Source organism: Xenopus tropicalis, chromosome 5 (genome assembly GCF_000004195.4).
Source record: "Xenopus tropicalis strain Nigerian chromosome 5, UCB_Xtro_10.0, whole genome shotgun sequence".
NCBI lineage: Eukaryota > Metazoa > Chordata > Amphibia > Anura > Pipidae > Xenopus > Xenopus tropicalis.
This window is the reverse complement of record NC_030681.2, coordinates 68261041-68277738: the sequence shown is the minus strand read 5'-3', so window position 1 is coordinate 68277738 and position 16698 is coordinate 68261041. Positions and strand designations below refer to the sequence as shown.

General features: G+C 37.5%; 1 protein-coding gene across 20 annotated transcripts in view; it reads left to right on the top strand.

Annotated features, from left to right (window-relative positions):
• The window catches only part of ptprk (protein tyrosine phosphatase receptor type K), a 272356-nt gene that overhangs the window by 125495 nt on the left and 130163 nt on the right, over positions 1–16698 (top strand). The gene's annotated exons all lie outside the window — the stretch shown is intronic.

Below are 16698 nucleotides of genomic sequence, written 5' to 3'. Positions count from 1 at the left end.
ACATAATACAAACTGTATGGATAAGTATCCAGATAAAGGAGGAGCACTAACTAACAACTAATTAACAACAATAAATAATGGCGGTAGTAAAAACTATGATTTGATAGTGAAAGACCCTTTGACACTATTAGTCAGATCAGTTCAATAGTCACTATAATTCCTCAAAACTAAATAACATGAATGGTATGGATAATTATCAAATAAGATAGGCAGTTGCCATTACCTAATTATTGATATTGGGTAACATAAGTAATACAACAACAAGTCATTTCTGAATTTATGACCTGTATGAAAAGCTTGACCTGGCTTCATTTTCCGTCTTAAGGCCATAGAAAACAATGTTATAGTTCATATACATTTACCATATAAGTGCAACCAGATTGTACATTGCCAGAGTTTTATAGTTGTCACTTTTATATGCTTTCATGTTCTATTTTCCAAAGAACATGTCATTTTTTTGCTGTATTATTAAAATACAATTAGCAGTGTCCTTATCAGCTGCTGATAGCTTTCCTTATAATGTGTGGTCTACTAACATGTAATGTGGTAAAAAGAAATCAATTACTACTACAGGGATGGGATCTGTTATCCGGAAACCCATTATTCAGAAAGCTCAGAATTACAGAAAGCCTGTCTCCCATAGACTCCATTTTAATCAAATGGTTCAATTTGAAAACTGATTTCCTTTTTCTCTGTAGTAATAAAACAGTACCTCTTAATTGATCCCAACTAAGATATAATTAATCCTTTTTGGATGCAAAACCATCCTATTGAGTTTAATGTTTTAGTGAATTTTTAGTAGACTTAAGATTTGAAGATCCAAATTACCTTATCCGGAATAGCCTTGGTCCTGAGCATTCTGGATAATGGGTCCTATACCTGTAGTTGGTTTAAAGGCAATGAGGATTTGTACAGAATTTCTAAGCTGTGCAATAAGGAATAATGCAAGAGATGGAAAAACAGGGTTCAAGGATCTATAGTGTGAGGATCTACACTGTGATGGATGGCTTTCTGGCAAGAAGGGTATAATAGGTGATGATAAAGAATTTATCTAAACAACCTTTGCCTTGCACTCAACCTACTTATATACTAGCTGCTATATGTACTTTAATTTATAGTAGAAAGCTAATTGCAGCAAGCGACATAACCAGAGTATAAAATCCAACCCCTTTTTTTTATGTAGTATTGTAGGGAGGAAGATATTAAATGTATGTGCAACCCTCCTTTATATTGGAAATCCAATTAGAAAATGTTAATAGTGAAATTTGACAGGGTCTTGTAAGCTATGCTAATAGGTTAGATGATTTTGTTACCTTTAGCAATCACTTTCCATGTTACCTCTAATCATTGTTGCGAAGCATGATCAATTATCTCATCCACAAAAATAAAATGGATAATTGATTTATATGTCTAAACTTTGAATGTTAGACCTACTCTGTTGCTGGTGAGAGCAGGCAGATGTTAGTTACAAGTTTTGAATTATATATAACCAAGTTGCTGCAAGTAGACATTTAATTAATAAAAATGAAACCTAGAAATAAGATATACAGGCTTAGGCTCTATTTGTGCAGTGCTTAGGTCTATTTGTGAAGTGCTAGGGTTTTCCTGATGAGGAAACTTTTCTGTAATTTGGATCACTATATCTTGTCTAATAAAAAAAAAACCATTTAGATTTAAAGGAACAGTAACACCAAAAAATGAAAGAGCGTTAAAGTAATAAAAATATAATGCACTGTTGCCCTGCACTGGTAAAACTGGTGTGTTTGCTACAGTAACACTACTATAATTTATATAATAAGCTGCTGTGTAGCCACGGGGGCAGCCATTCAAGCTGGAAAAAAGGAGAAAAGGCACAGGTTACATAGCAGATAACAGATAAAACACTATTGTATTCTACAGAGCTTATCTGTTATCTGCTATGTGCCTGTGCCTTTTCTCCTTTGAATGGCTGCCTCCATGGCTACATAGCAGTTTATTTATATAAATTATAGTAGACTTTCTGAAGCAAACACACAACTTTTACCAGTGCAGGGCAGCAGCACATTATATTTTAGTTACTTTTATACACTTTCATTTTTTGGTGTTACTGTTCCTTTAAGGATCAAGTTAGGATCAAGTTCTAGGTACTGTTTTTTACAGTAAAAAAGGAAATTATTAAAAAAAAATAAATCTGATTTATGTGCTTAAAACCCTGGGAAATTGCCTTCCCATGGTTTGGAACTTTCTGGATTAGGGATCCCATACCCGTATTTAAGATAACAAACATAAATTCCTTTTAGACCAGTTCAAAGGAAAATAATTTCCAAAATAGTTGCCATTGGTTATGATGTAACATTAGAACTCCAGAATTTATCATTGTTTTTATATTAATTTTTATAGCTTTGAACGCAATTGTTTATAATACTTTTGATTAAAGGCTTTACATATTATCTGTTAATCTGGCAGTTTTACAACCTCTATGGTACTGGTAGAACAAGACATTGCTGCAGGCCTGTCTAATAATCCCCTTTTGCTATGCAGTGTGTAGTTAGCAGCGGAGTAAAGCTGTTAATCTTGTGCCCAGATATAATCTGGCCTATAAACTATTAACCATTTTGCACAGAATCCTTTTACTGGACGGTGTTAAATCTTAGTATGAATTTAAAATGACCAAATATATTTTTGAAAGAATAGATAACCAGATAAATGGTTTTAGTGTGAAGCAGAGTGTGTAGGAGAACCGAAATGTTTTCCTAATAGAGTTAACAAATGTGTATTAGGAGTAATTAATTTACTGTTAACTTACATTTGCTCTCTTACCTAAAGTGGAAATTAAGGATAGTGCCATACGGGGTGGATTCTAAGCCTGCGGATAAGTGCATACTGGAGTAGTTTTGGGCTGAAATAAAATGCTCCTGCCTGAACGTCAGTGGTGGGTGGGAATGAACTTATGTCCGACTTTTTGTTAAAGACCCCCAAAACCACTTTGCGCCCCCTTTGTTTTACTTCATCTTGCATCTCTCTTGCTTAACTGGTGGAAATGGAGAATAGTGAAAAATCAAAATGTTGTAGAAACATAAAGGAAAGCAGGCTGCTATTGTAATGTTCATAGTAACCAACTCTTTGCTGTTAATGTGCTCATAATCTGTTTTCTGGTATGTGTGGGTTTAAAGGAGAAGGAAAGGTAAAATCTAAATACGCGTTATCAAAAAAGTTCTATGTAAATATAGCCATAAGCACTCACAGAAGGGCTGCATTGAGTCCTCTATGAAAAGATTTGTTGTCTCTGGTTTTCTGTGCCAGAGACATGCAGCTCTCTCCTCTCTCCCCTCTCCTGCTCCCCCCTCCCTCAAGAATGCTAAGAACTCACTCCCCCCCCCCTTAGGAATGTGGATCTGAGCCAATCAGCAGGACGCTTCCTCATAGTCTTACTAACTGAGCATGCATACTGGTCTGGGTCTTGGTGCAGGAGAGAGGCATTATGGGAACTTTCTTTACACAGCTCAGCAGGTTTTTTTCTGTGAGGCTTCTGATCATCTGAATGGGAGAAATGTGGGGAGACTTAAGGGTACTATTGAGAGAACTGAAGGTATGCCTGCAGCTTGAGATTAACTCTTTATTAGCCTTTCCTTTTCCTTTAGTGTAAAAAAAAAACAAACTTTATTAGGATTAGGCACTGCTAATTAGGATCTGGAAGGTGTAAAAGCACCAGGACCGTGGATTCGGCTGAATCCAAACCCTGCCGAGAACGGTAGAATCCTGGCCTAATACTGAACCGAATCCTGGAATCCCTATTTTGTAGCCCCCATGTTGTTGGTCAGACTACAGGAGTGCCCATGGTCTTTATGCCTCCATAATGTGCCTCCAAGTTAGAAATTCAAGAATGAAGACCTACTTTGAGGCCACTGGGAGCAACATCAAAGGAGGTGGTGAGCAACATGATGCTCACAAACCCCTGGTTGGGAATCACTGGTCTGACATTTCGGGGGAATTTCTTTACATGTTGGGAGACCGGGGGATGGACCTTTAAAACGGGTAACCCCCATGATAATCGTGGGGGTTGACAGCAACTTGGACGGAGGGGTGAGGGGTAATCTGTCTGTCATGTGGTCAGTGCAGGCATGAAACAGATGAGCTGTATGTGCACATGCAAATCATCAGGTGAAAGTGACTGCTTAAGGCAGCACAAGACCTAAATACAACACTGAATTGATTTAGATCATATTTTCCCTTTGAGACAATTATTTCTTTAAACATATTTTTTATAAAGAAGAGAAGCTCCAACGTTTTCATAACCGTGTCTTGATGTGTGGTGATGGATAGCAAGAGAAGTAATGTATAGATGTAAGGCCTTAACTCAGTCTTGCACTTTGTCTGGTGAATTAACCTTGTTCACAGCTTGTGCTGACCATGCTAAGGGCTGTCTTGCATTTCTGCTTATTAGTTAAGAAACAGAAGAAAATCACTACCTCAACATTTCAAATCAAGGTAACCAGAATGCCAGTGTGTGATGCATAGGGTGGAAAATTCTGTATGCAGAAGTTAGCAGTTTTTAAGTAACATAAATCCAGTTTCAGCTCTTCAAGAAGCTATTTAGTGTAGTGTCACAAAGATTAAAAGATTAAATGCAAAACCACAATTGGAACAGTTCTCTGTTATTCGTATATATCAAGGCATTGCATGTTTCAGAAGATATATTTTTCAGAAATTTGTGGAATAGTAATATACAAAAAATACATCTGTTCAATCACTTCATAGTAATATTGTAGCAATTTATCCAATAGACCCTTATTAGTTATTGGCATGCTGGGAATTCTTTATACAGCTGAAGAAGGACAGCAGGTTAGGCTAGTGCCACACCAGGCAGATTCTCAGCTGGCATTTATCTGCAAGCCAAGAATCCACCCCTACACTCTTAAACAGCTTTCGTATGTACCTGCACCCAGAGCCACTTCATTGGCCCAGACACACAGAGTAAATTTTGCCACAGATATGCTTAAGTATGTAAATTGGTGCCAAAATCCTCTCTTTGTGCCCGGACCTGGGCTGATGCAGTGGCTCTAGGTGCAGGCACATCAGAAAGCCATTAGGAGTGTAGGGGAGGATTCTGGTATGGCACCACCCTTAAAGTTTCTTGAAAACAGATAAATAATAAATAATAATAAAAAAAAAGTGTTCAGTTTATCATTAGTATTCTATACATAGTAAAATAGTAGCATGTAAGTTTGCTCAAGCTCTAGTAGCCAGTCTCTAGGTAGTATATTGTTTCGTCATTTTTCTTATGGCAAGTAAAGAAATGTGCAAATATAGAATATATGGCAGGTGTTGGGAATTATTTTAGGGCGAAGACACACGGGGCAATTAGTCGTTGCAACTACGTGCCCAAATTGCGTGCGCGATTTGTTGCGGCGACGCAATGAAGTTCTATGGGCGAGAAGTAGCCGCTACTGCGACTAATTGCCCCGTGTGTCTTCGCCTTTACTCTACTAAGATAAGCGTGCACACTAAACAAATTACTATAATATAGTGTTTCAACACACAAAGACTTTTTTTTTCCAGGGTCTATTGTATACATTTATTGATGCTGCTTAAATAAACCTCAAATATTCACTCATCTGTGTTCATATTTGACCGTAGCTATAACCTGGTATGTGGACTAGTCATAACATTACTTTGTTCAAGATATTTGTTGCTAATCTCAAAATCTGTCACTTGATTTTAAGGGCTGTGACACACGGGGAGAATTAGTCGCCGCGCGACAAATCTCCCCGAAAATGCGATCCCACCGGCTAGAATGTAAATCGCCGGTGGAATGGCATATTCGGAGCCGCGGAAGTTGCCTTGAGAGCAGTGCCGCGTATGCCATCCCACCGATGATTTACATTCTAGCCGTTGGGATGGCATTTTCGGGGAGATTAGTCGCCCGCGACAAGGGAGATTTGTCGCGCGGCAACTAATCTCCCCGTGTGTCACAGCCCTAATGGTAGGTACATGTTGATTATCATTGGCTTTCAAATATTGATGTTAATGTCTGTTTAAATACAAGATTTAATATCAACAGTAGATATTTTAATAGTGCAAATTTAATCTTCTTGGCTGTATTCTTGGAAGGAAGGCAAATGCTTAAATGGTTTTGCTAATCCAGAACACTCTTAACTAAAGGTTAATTGGATCATGCTAGAAAAGATGGTCTGATCTCTTTACAACTTAAGATGCTTAGTGAGCCCTTGAGAGTTTTGGATACACTATACCTCTAGGCCTGATTGTGGACATTTGTATGTGTTTTAAAGATTATTAGAAATGCTGAGGAACAATTACTTATTGAATTTTAACTAAAATGCATCTGTAATTTATAGGTATAGGAGATTGTTTGGTCTCAAATTGCATATGCTTATATAGCAATACACTTTGCTTCCAACATCAACATATATTAATCTACTGTATATTACATTTGTAGTGGCATTATGTCAATATAGACCATTTGGTTGTTCCCTATGCGTTCAATTGTAAGTTTGTGCTCTGAAGATATTAACTAATGTGAAGCAGTTGGTTGCTTGTAAAAATGTACCGGTATGAATCTCAAGTTATAGGCAACAGGGCAAGAAGACAGGCTTCAATAATATAGATGCAGATGGCATTATATGTAATCATTGAGTTTTATCCGATGCCTTTTTCTTTTTGCCAGACTTGTGAGTTTTCAGGTGAACTCCAGCAATAAAATGAAATAGGCAAGCGAATAACGTTGTTGGAGAACTCTTGTAGTAGTGCCATCTGTATTATACAGCTGAGCCTCATAGCTTGTTATGCTTTGTGCTCTACTGACAGCTTTACAGTGGCTCCTTAGTAGACACAAAATAGCACCATCAGTCAACCCTTATATTTATAGTATTCAAATTGCTAAAATAACAGACAGCCTGACAGCCTTAAAGGTATACTGTCATGGTTTTTATGTGTAGTTTTTAATAATATGATGCACTGTGTACATTGCAAATAATTGATTCTACTTCTAGGCTTCTTTCTCAAACCAATTAATTTTTTTATTAGTTTTATTCTCAAACCAATTGTTTTTAGTCACAGTAAACAGGGTATTTTATTTAACAGAGAAACACCTAAAGCCACCCCTGAAATTTCCTAATAATGCAAATTAAAACTGTCTCACACTGATGGGTACAGGTGGGTATTGTCCCCTCAAAATCATATTAAAGCATTTCAATAACCACTTGTAGGAGCAGTTTCAATTATGGCTGTGGAACACCAGGGTTTTTGTCTGCCCATAATCAAAACAGCTAAAATACCACTCCTGAAAACAGTAAATAAACCCCCCCCTGAGTGATAAACATTAAGCAGTTAAGGCTAATGTCCCACAGGGAGATTTTGTTGCTGCGATTTTTAAAAAGTGAGTTCCAGTGACAAGTCGCTAGTCTTTTTTTAACAAGCGATTACTAGAGATTTCAACAACAGAGCAATTCTATTTCCCACAAATCCAGGTATCATATTCCCTGCCCACAATTAGAAATTACATTCAGTGCAATGGGGAAATCGCAGCGACTTCCCGCCCAGTGGGTTTTACTTTCAGCGATTCCAGTAGGTTTGAATGACAATGCTTACTTTGTAAAATCGCTTGAAAAAGGGTCTCCTAGTGATTCAGAGCAATAAGCGATTTGAAGTAGTACGGTTGGTTAAGGTACTGGCGATTAATATTCTTCTCTATGTAGAGAAAAAAAGTGTGACTTGTCGCTGGAACATGCTTTTTAAACATTGCAGCGACTAAATCTCCCCATGGGACATTAGCCTAAGGGTAGACCTTCCTGTGTGCATCATTCGCAATGCATTTCATATTATCAGAATCTGTGACTGGCAGACAGGGCTCTTTTAACTAGCACTGGTTTTCCCTGACAGCATTGACAAATCCCAATGTGCTGTAGCTCTTTTTAGAAATGGCAGATAGAGCACTTAGATGCCCACAGAAAATTACACTCCTGATGGGCAACAAAGCACACAAAATACCTCTAAATTGCTCAATATTTGAATTACGGCTGGTAAAACTAACCTTGCATTATTGAACAAAAATGCATTTATTATTGAATAAATGCATTTTTGCAGTTGGTTTTACTGCAGTTGACATGGGTGGTATTTTCAAGTACTCTGTTGCCTGCAGGGTGCAAGGGCAACAAAGTTCCTGTCCATCAATGCCTTTTAAAGTGAATGGTAGGCAGTATGGGCAGTTTTTCCCATTTTTTATATAAAATATAGAAAAACAAGACATGTTTGCAACTCTTTTCAGTGATACAATTCTACAATACTGAATGGATATCCTTTCCCTCCTCAGAATAAGGCAATTTCTGGAAAACCACAAAACATCATTCACAGTTTATAAAGTACCAGGCTTCAAGAAATGCCTCTTCCACGTTGGTACCCTGAAACAGTCCATAAAGCATCGCATGGTGCATAACAAAGTTCATTAACACACTGTCCCAGAGTTCGTGTTCCAAGTAGGGTTGCCACCTCTCTTGCCAGAGAATTCCGGGTGGAGGGGCCACGTTGGTCAAGGAGGTTGAGGCTGTGAAACGCGATTGGACTATTGGGGTGTCAATCTTGGAGAGTCCTGCCTGGTTTTCCTAATTGGAAAACTATTTTGAAAATTAGTTTTATTACAGGAGTGATTTGCTTAAAAATAGGAACATGACAGAATTCCTTGAAATCATTCAAGAGTTCAATTTAACTACACCCCCCCCAGGTATAAAGGCCCCCTTTTATAAAAGCAGAGTAGCGCAGCAGCGTACCAAGGAGCCATCTTCCGTTCAATAAAAAATGCTTTGGGTCTCACCACCGATACAGACCCTGTTTGAGCTTGCGCAAAATGTGTATACATTGTAAGTTCTGATGTAAGTATAGCTATTATATGAAATATATGAAAGTACAGCATAATTATTCTATAAATTAAGCATTTGATGGTTGAAGGTCTTCTTGGGGCAACATGTGCCTCTGCAGTGTTTACAGATGAAAGAAGTAAATAGGTCAGGGTCAGTAAATCGAGAAGTGAAATAATCATTTTAATATGCATGAATTTTTCAGTTCAGTGCGATAAGAAAGGCTTTTGCCTTATACACATGTGTGAAAGCCATAGACAAAGCTATAGGGTCAGGTTTGCTTTTAAGCAAATGTTTACAATTCATTTTCTAGCTACCTAGACTTAGGAGCAAAGGCTTTGTTTACTTTGCCCTGGTAAAACAACTGACAGCAGGATAATACTGACATGAAGTATCTGTGTTTAGCATTTAAAAGTGGGAAATTAAATATGGAATTTATAGATCTGACAATTTCTCTGTTCTAATTTTACAGCAGCAACCACATGTAAAGTGGTGTTGTAACTATTTATATGTTTATTTGCCACATAATACAGCAGAGTTGCCAAAATACTGTGGGAGACTGTATTCATCCATGTTTATTTGAGGGGGGTGTCCTTTTAATTACTGAAAAAAGAGCATGTCCATGCTTGTATTTACTTTGGTGATTTTTTTCTATTTTCATTTTCGGTATTATATTGCCTTGATTAAGTATTCACTCCCTTAAATTTTTTAACTTGAATTTTATGTCACTGATCTACACAAGATAATCCATACTATCAAACTCATAATGAAAAAAGTACTTCTTTTCAAAATTATTTTCAAATGAAAATCTGAAGTTGGGATGGCATACACGGCGGCGCGATTTCAGTGAAATCGCGGAGGTTGCCTTGAGAGGAAACTTCTGTGATTTCACTGAAATTGCACCGCCGCGTATGCCATCCCACCGGCGATTTACATTTTCGGGTGACTAATCTCCACGTGTGCAAGAGCCCTTTAAATGAAAATAATATGTCACATCCATGATATATAATACCATCCACAAAATCTCAGTGACCGGGTAAAGGAGGCCATTGGAAGAGAAACAACCAAGAGGTCAGAGATAACTAGGGTTGCCACCCAGCCAGAAAGCACTCCAACCCACTTTTCCGAACTCTATGGCCCTTGGCCGGTGTAGTTTTCACTGAACGGGAGCACCAACCTCTGTGGTCTTGGGTAAGCAATTGAAGGGTGTGTAACATTAGGCATCCCTAGTAATTATACCTTTTACTTTAAGTATGAATTTTAAATAGCTTTCAACTAGCTTTCCTAGCTGCTGTCTCATCTCTCCTGTTTTTTTTTTTATAAAGCCCAGTAGGGGGTGTGTTCACTAGGTGCATAATATATCAGTGGCACTGAGAAAAATTCCCTAGGTTCTCTAATTTTGTGTGCAGAGATATTGTGTGAAACTAGATTGATTTCCTCGTGTATAGAATATTTTGGGAAATTTTCAGGATATAGTCCCAGTTTGGTACTCCATAGGCTTGTTTTTGTAATATAATTATTTTAAAATAATGTTTCCCAAATATGGCAGGAGAAATAACATATAGTGGAACCCCATTTTATGTTTTTCAGGAGTTTGTAAAAATATTGTTCAAAATTCAAGAAAACATTATGTAAAATCGGGGAACGACACCCACTGAAATTCATTATAAATTAGTGGGACCACTAAAAAAAAAATGTAAAATTGGGCTACATAAGATTGAGGTTTCTCTGTTTTGCCATTATACAGGTATGGGATCCGTTATCCGGAAACCCATTATCCATAAATTTCCAAATTACGGAAAGGCCATCTCCCATAGACTCTCTTATAAGAAAATAATTCTAATTTTTAAAAATGATTTCCTTTTTTGCTCTGTAATAATAAAGCAGTACCTTGTATTTGATCCCAACTAAGATATAATTAATTCTTATTGGAGGCAAAACAATCCCATTTGATTTAAATGATGTTTAAATTATTTTTTAGTAGACTTAACGTATGGAGATCGAAATTAAGGAAAGATCCCTTACCTGGAAATCCCTGGGTCCCAAGCATCCTGGATAACTGGTCCCATACCTGTATTAGCAACGTATAGTCTGAAATTAATTGCATTTAATTAAGTGCACAGTTTGTGCATCCTCATATTACTTGCTACCTGGTCTCCAACATATACTTAGCACATTGCAGTCCTCATGCATCATAGAATGTAATTGGAGATAAATAAGATGTGAAGACCTATGTTCCTTGGGAAATTTTCATGTGGGGTGCCTACACAAAGTAAAGTGTGTTGCCGACACAAAACATAACTGCAAATTGTGTGGTGTTTTTGCTACATTTTGCCCTGTTGCTGTAAATATACTTATCAGTTACCAGTACTCTCAATATAGATACATGTGAACTTAAAATATTTTTGCTGTAGCCGTTAGCAAACTTTGGCACCTTGTGCCCTCTCTATCTTTTTTCAAGGTTACTACATTTCATTAAATAAAATACATGACTACAATCCCCTTTGCTTTGTTCCAGAACTGCTTAGCATGACTCCATCTTGTGCGCAATCAGCTATTGTTTCCTAATTAATTGAAACAAATGTGTGTATATTTCAGCCATCTGGCTTGAAAACAAAACCAAAAAAAAGAAGCTCATCTCCTCTCTCACTTTCTTACATTTATCATATTGCTGTTTGCAGAGGCCATGCGGTTTTGATCTTACATTTTCATGATATTCCACTTTTCCCCCCTCTTCTACCTTTCCTCTCAGTTTTGAAGCCAGACCAGTTGAATGTATGTATGTATAACTTTATTTAACTTTATGTACATCATCCACATGAATTTTATAAACAAACCAGCCTTTGTTGTAGTGTCATATTGCACTTTTAAATTGGATGTTCCCTGGAGCCCAAATCTGCCTTTAGTTTATTCAGGATGTTTTTATTGGCTGGTAAATGCACTATTGTAGCAAGCGTTGGCAGGATGCACTATCTGTCTCATTATAGTAATTCACTTATGTACTGAATTCGTCCAGCTACATCAGAGCTCATCCCCAGACACATGTCTCTCTGTCTCTCTGGCATGCTGCTTATACTTTTCAATTTGCATACTTCCTACTTTCCTGCTTATTTTAAACATTTTTGTTTTATAATTGGATAAGGCCCTTTAAACAATTGTATTGCCTGTGGATGTGTTTTTTGTTTTTTAAAGCATTATACAGAGTGCTATAGAAAGTGCAAATAAGCTTTGTAATCTGACAAAAACAAACGTATTGTAATTTGTTTATCCTGATTTATTATTTAATCTAACTGCCTAGCATTTATACATTTTCAGATCTTTTGATATAAATATTACTTTGAAGCCACACTAGCTGCCCAGATATATATGTGTATCTTTTATATATGTTTTTCTTAAAGCACAATGAAAGGTTAATATAAATTAAAAGTAAGTCTAAAGGCATTCTTTTTAAGTACTTACTGCATATCTAAATTCCCAGATCCCTGCTTGCTTCTCTGAGATATGGTGCTGGCAGCCTACAGCAGTGTGAAGACTCCAGTGACATCACTGAAATCTCTCTTCCCTTCCTGTAGGCTGCCTTCGGCAGCCTTCCTATTCTCTGAGCATGTGTGTAACTTGATCCTGTCTCCTGTTCTGAGCTACACATGCCCACCAGCCAATCAGAAGCGGATCTGGCAGAGGGGGGGGGGAGGGAATGAACACACATGTGCAGTATGAATCAAGGAGGGAAAGTAAGGGAGAATACCTTTTTAGAGATGGCTGCCTGTTCTAGAAAATGTGAAGTAAGTGTGACTGAGTAAATATTTGATTAGGTGAGCCAAAAGTGTGGCGTTTTTACTAAACAATAGGAGGACTATTGGGCAGTATGCTTTTTAAATTTTGACTTGCATTCTACTTTAAATACTCATGAACTGCTGCATGAACTGAACTACTGCAGTGGGTGTTGAATAGTCAAAGGTGAAACTCTTTTATGAAAGAATTTCTTTCCTGATTAATTTCTAGACAATGGAATTTGAGGAGTACAGGCTCACGTAGTCCCTTACCTTTGAAACTGCATTATGCTGACAGGTAGTTTTCCTTAGAATATATATATAATGTATATATACATATGTGTATAAATATATGTATATGTATGTGTATATATATATATATATATATATATATATATATATATATATATATATATATATATATATATATATATATATATATATATATATATATACAGGTATAGGACCCATTATCCAGAATGCTCGGGACCAAGGGTATTCCGGATAAGGGGTCTTTCTGTAATTTGGATCTCAACACCTTAAGTCTACTAAAAAATCAATAAAACATGGATTAAACCCAATAGGATTGTTTTGCATCCAATAAGGATTATTTATATCTTAGTTGGGATCAATTCCAAGGTACCATTTCATTTCTACATAGAAAAAGGAAATCAGTTTTACAATTCTGAATTATTTGATTATAATGGAGTCTATGGGAGACGGGCTTTCCGTAATTCGGAGCTTTCTGGATAATGGGTTTCCGGATAAGGGGTCCGATACCTGTATATAGAAAATAATCATCTGTGGCCAGCACACCCTTCAATGTTTCATCAAAAATTTTTTTATTGCAGATATATTGTTAAAACCAACGTTTCGGTCCTTGTTAGGACCTTTCTCAAGGAGAAAGGTCCTAACAAGGACCGAAACGTTGGTTTTAACAATATATCTGCAATAAAAAATTTTTTGATGAAACATTGAAGGGTGTGCTGGCCACAGATGATTATTTTCTATGCATACATAATTTTGGCTAAGCACCCCGCAGAATATTGAGCCTTGGAGTGCGGACACCATTTGGATTGATATATATATATATATATATATATATATATACACATACACAGGCCCAGATTTGTGGCGAGGCCACAAAGGCCCGGGCCCAGGGCGGCACAATTTTAGGGGCGGCATGCTGCCCCGCCGCAGCGAAATTTTAACATTTTGCGGCCATACGGAGCAATGGGGACTTCTCCCCACTGCTCCGTATGGTAGTTTAAATGGCCGCGCATGCGTGCTTGTGTTGGCTCTGCGCGGGGGGAAGGGGAGATGTCTGCGCATGCGCGCCGGGTGGGGACGCAAATGGGGGGGCGGCCTTGGGGCTGGATTTGACATCCGGCACTGTATATACATACACACCAGTATGCACTGGACTGCGCTTATATAAATGGTCAATTAAAAAACCTTTCCGTGCTGCTCTGCACCAAACTTGTAAATTTCCCTCTAAGAGTGTGGCACACAGATCCACTTCGAATTTCCCATCAAAATGAATGGCATTCCCTGTGGCGCTGAATTAGGAACGTAAGCGATTAACAACCAATCAGCAATCTGTTTTGAACAGTATACTACAAGGTACAATAAAAAAGAAAATACCTGATTAATTGCTAGTGGCAACTGCATTTGTACAGTTTGCATCTATGTTCGCAAATGAGCCCAGACACAATAATTATACTGATTAGCAGATGCTAATTTTTATCTCTGTTTTCCCTAGCTCCTCTGACAGTGTCTGGCTACATGTAGTTTTGAAACTGAGCTTTCAGCAAGATACTGTAACAAACATCCTTAACACATGCAATAGCCTCCTATTGCTTATAGCCTGTATAGAAAAATGCTATAAACTATACCCTTATAGGCAGTTCCCATGAATAAGATGCATATAAAATGCAGTTTTTATTCATGAATGTGTGTGGTATTTATGAAGTTTATGAAAAATGTCATCTTTGACCACAGAACTAAGCATGCATTGTACATTAATATAATAAATATGTATTAAAATTCATTCGGAGAAACTTTGATTGCTCTCTGTGACAGATTAAATAAAGTGCAACAATTATTACTAGTCCTTCTTACACCCTGTATTAGTCAGAATTTATATGAATTTGTATGTTGCACCCTCTTATTGCTGGGAACTAGGTCACTGATGTCACTTTTTAACATTTTATAATAATAATAATAATGAGTTTATTAGATTAGGACTTGTATGTATTTCTAGGCACTATTAGGACTAGTGCTTAGACATATACAGATATAGGCAATTCTATGTCTTGGTGGAAGCCAAGAGCATATGTCTCCAGCTCAATCCCATCTCAAGTAGCATGTAATTCATCCTGTTGCCCATGTGTGCAAGCATCATGCTTAGGGCCAGAATCACTCAAATGATCAGACAAACTCTACTACTTATTTTCCAAAGTTAAATTGTACTTTTATAATAAGCAATATTTTTACATCCATTGAACTTTGTCTTTCTCTATAAAAGCAAGTACAGATATGGGACTCGTTATGCGGAAACCCGTTATCCAGAAGGTTCCTGATTACGGAAAGGCCATCTCCCATAGACTCCATTTTAAGGAAATAATTCACATTATTAAAAAATATTTCTTTTTTCTCTGTAATAATAAAACAATACCTTGTACTTGATCCCAACTAAGATATAATTACTCATTATTGGGGGCAGAACAGTCCTGTTGGGTTCATTTAATGTTTAAATGATTTAAATGATCATAGAGATCCAAACTACAGAAAGATCCCTTATCCGGAAAACCCCACGCAGTGCCGGGCCAAGCTGACCAGGCGCCCTAGGCAACCTGGTCGGCTTGGCCCGCCCCAACCAGCACAACCCCCACCCCTGTGTGTGTGCGCATGCACAAACAAGCACACGATGCACATGCACACAGGGTGCCGCTGCAGTGGGGGGAAAGGGCCTGGAACTAGAGGTACTTAAAAGAAGAGGTACCTGTCTGGCGCCCCTCCACCGTTACACCCTAGGTGGGTGCCTCTTCTGCCTACCCCTACCCCTAGTTCTGGCTCTGACCCCAGGTCCCAAGCGTTCTGGATAAGATGTCCAATACCTGTAGTTGGTGTTTCACCTGAACTATTTGCCTTTATTTTCTTGAAGAATTTCACCCAAAAACTTTTTTTTTTCTTAAAAAAAAAAAAATCCATTATGTTTCATTGCACTTTGTAAAACTTGCACTGCTAGGTACTGTGTTTTTTTCCCCTAGTTCAACCTTAAAGGAACTGTTCAGTGTAAAAATGAAACTGGGCAAAATAGATTGCGCAACGTAAAAAATGACCGGTTGTCTCACACAGCCAGAACTTCAGCTCTATAACCTCTTAGTCAGTGACTTTAAGGGGCGTCACATGGGACATAGTTTGTGAGTATGCAGGTCAGATTCAAATGCAAACTAACTGAACAGTTATGTCCCTTATGGCCCCCCTCAAGTCACTGATTGGATACTGACTGTTAACAGCTTAGAGAGCTGTAAAGGACGAAGTAGTGTTATGGCCATTATGTTAGACATATGCTCACTCCAGCCTTTGTACATTACATTTTTGCCTAACTGACTATATTGAAAAATGTTTTCTTTAGTCTATCTATTTTGCCCATTTTCATTTTTACACTAAACTGCTCCATTAAACCTTGACGGGTAGGTACTATAATGTTGTTAGTATGCCACTACTTGTTGATGAAGTGGTATCTATGGCATTGACAGGAAAATGGTTCAGTGTAATTGTTGTTGAAAGCAGCCTCAGTCTGGCTTTTTAATTTTCTGGAGTACTGGTTCTGACTCCTGAAATAATACGGCAGAAGCTAGCTGATTTACAGGCCTGGAAGAGAACCTACTTTATTACTCCTACTTTATTTCTGCTGCTTTATAAATGGGTCAAAACCAGTGAGTGGAAAGGGAAAACCAAATAATCTATATTATTTTTAATTACGTTTAAGCAAAACTTTGAAACCGCTGATTTATATATTCATTTATATAATATAACCTTTAGTTTTATTCAAAGGCATTATAATATTTGAA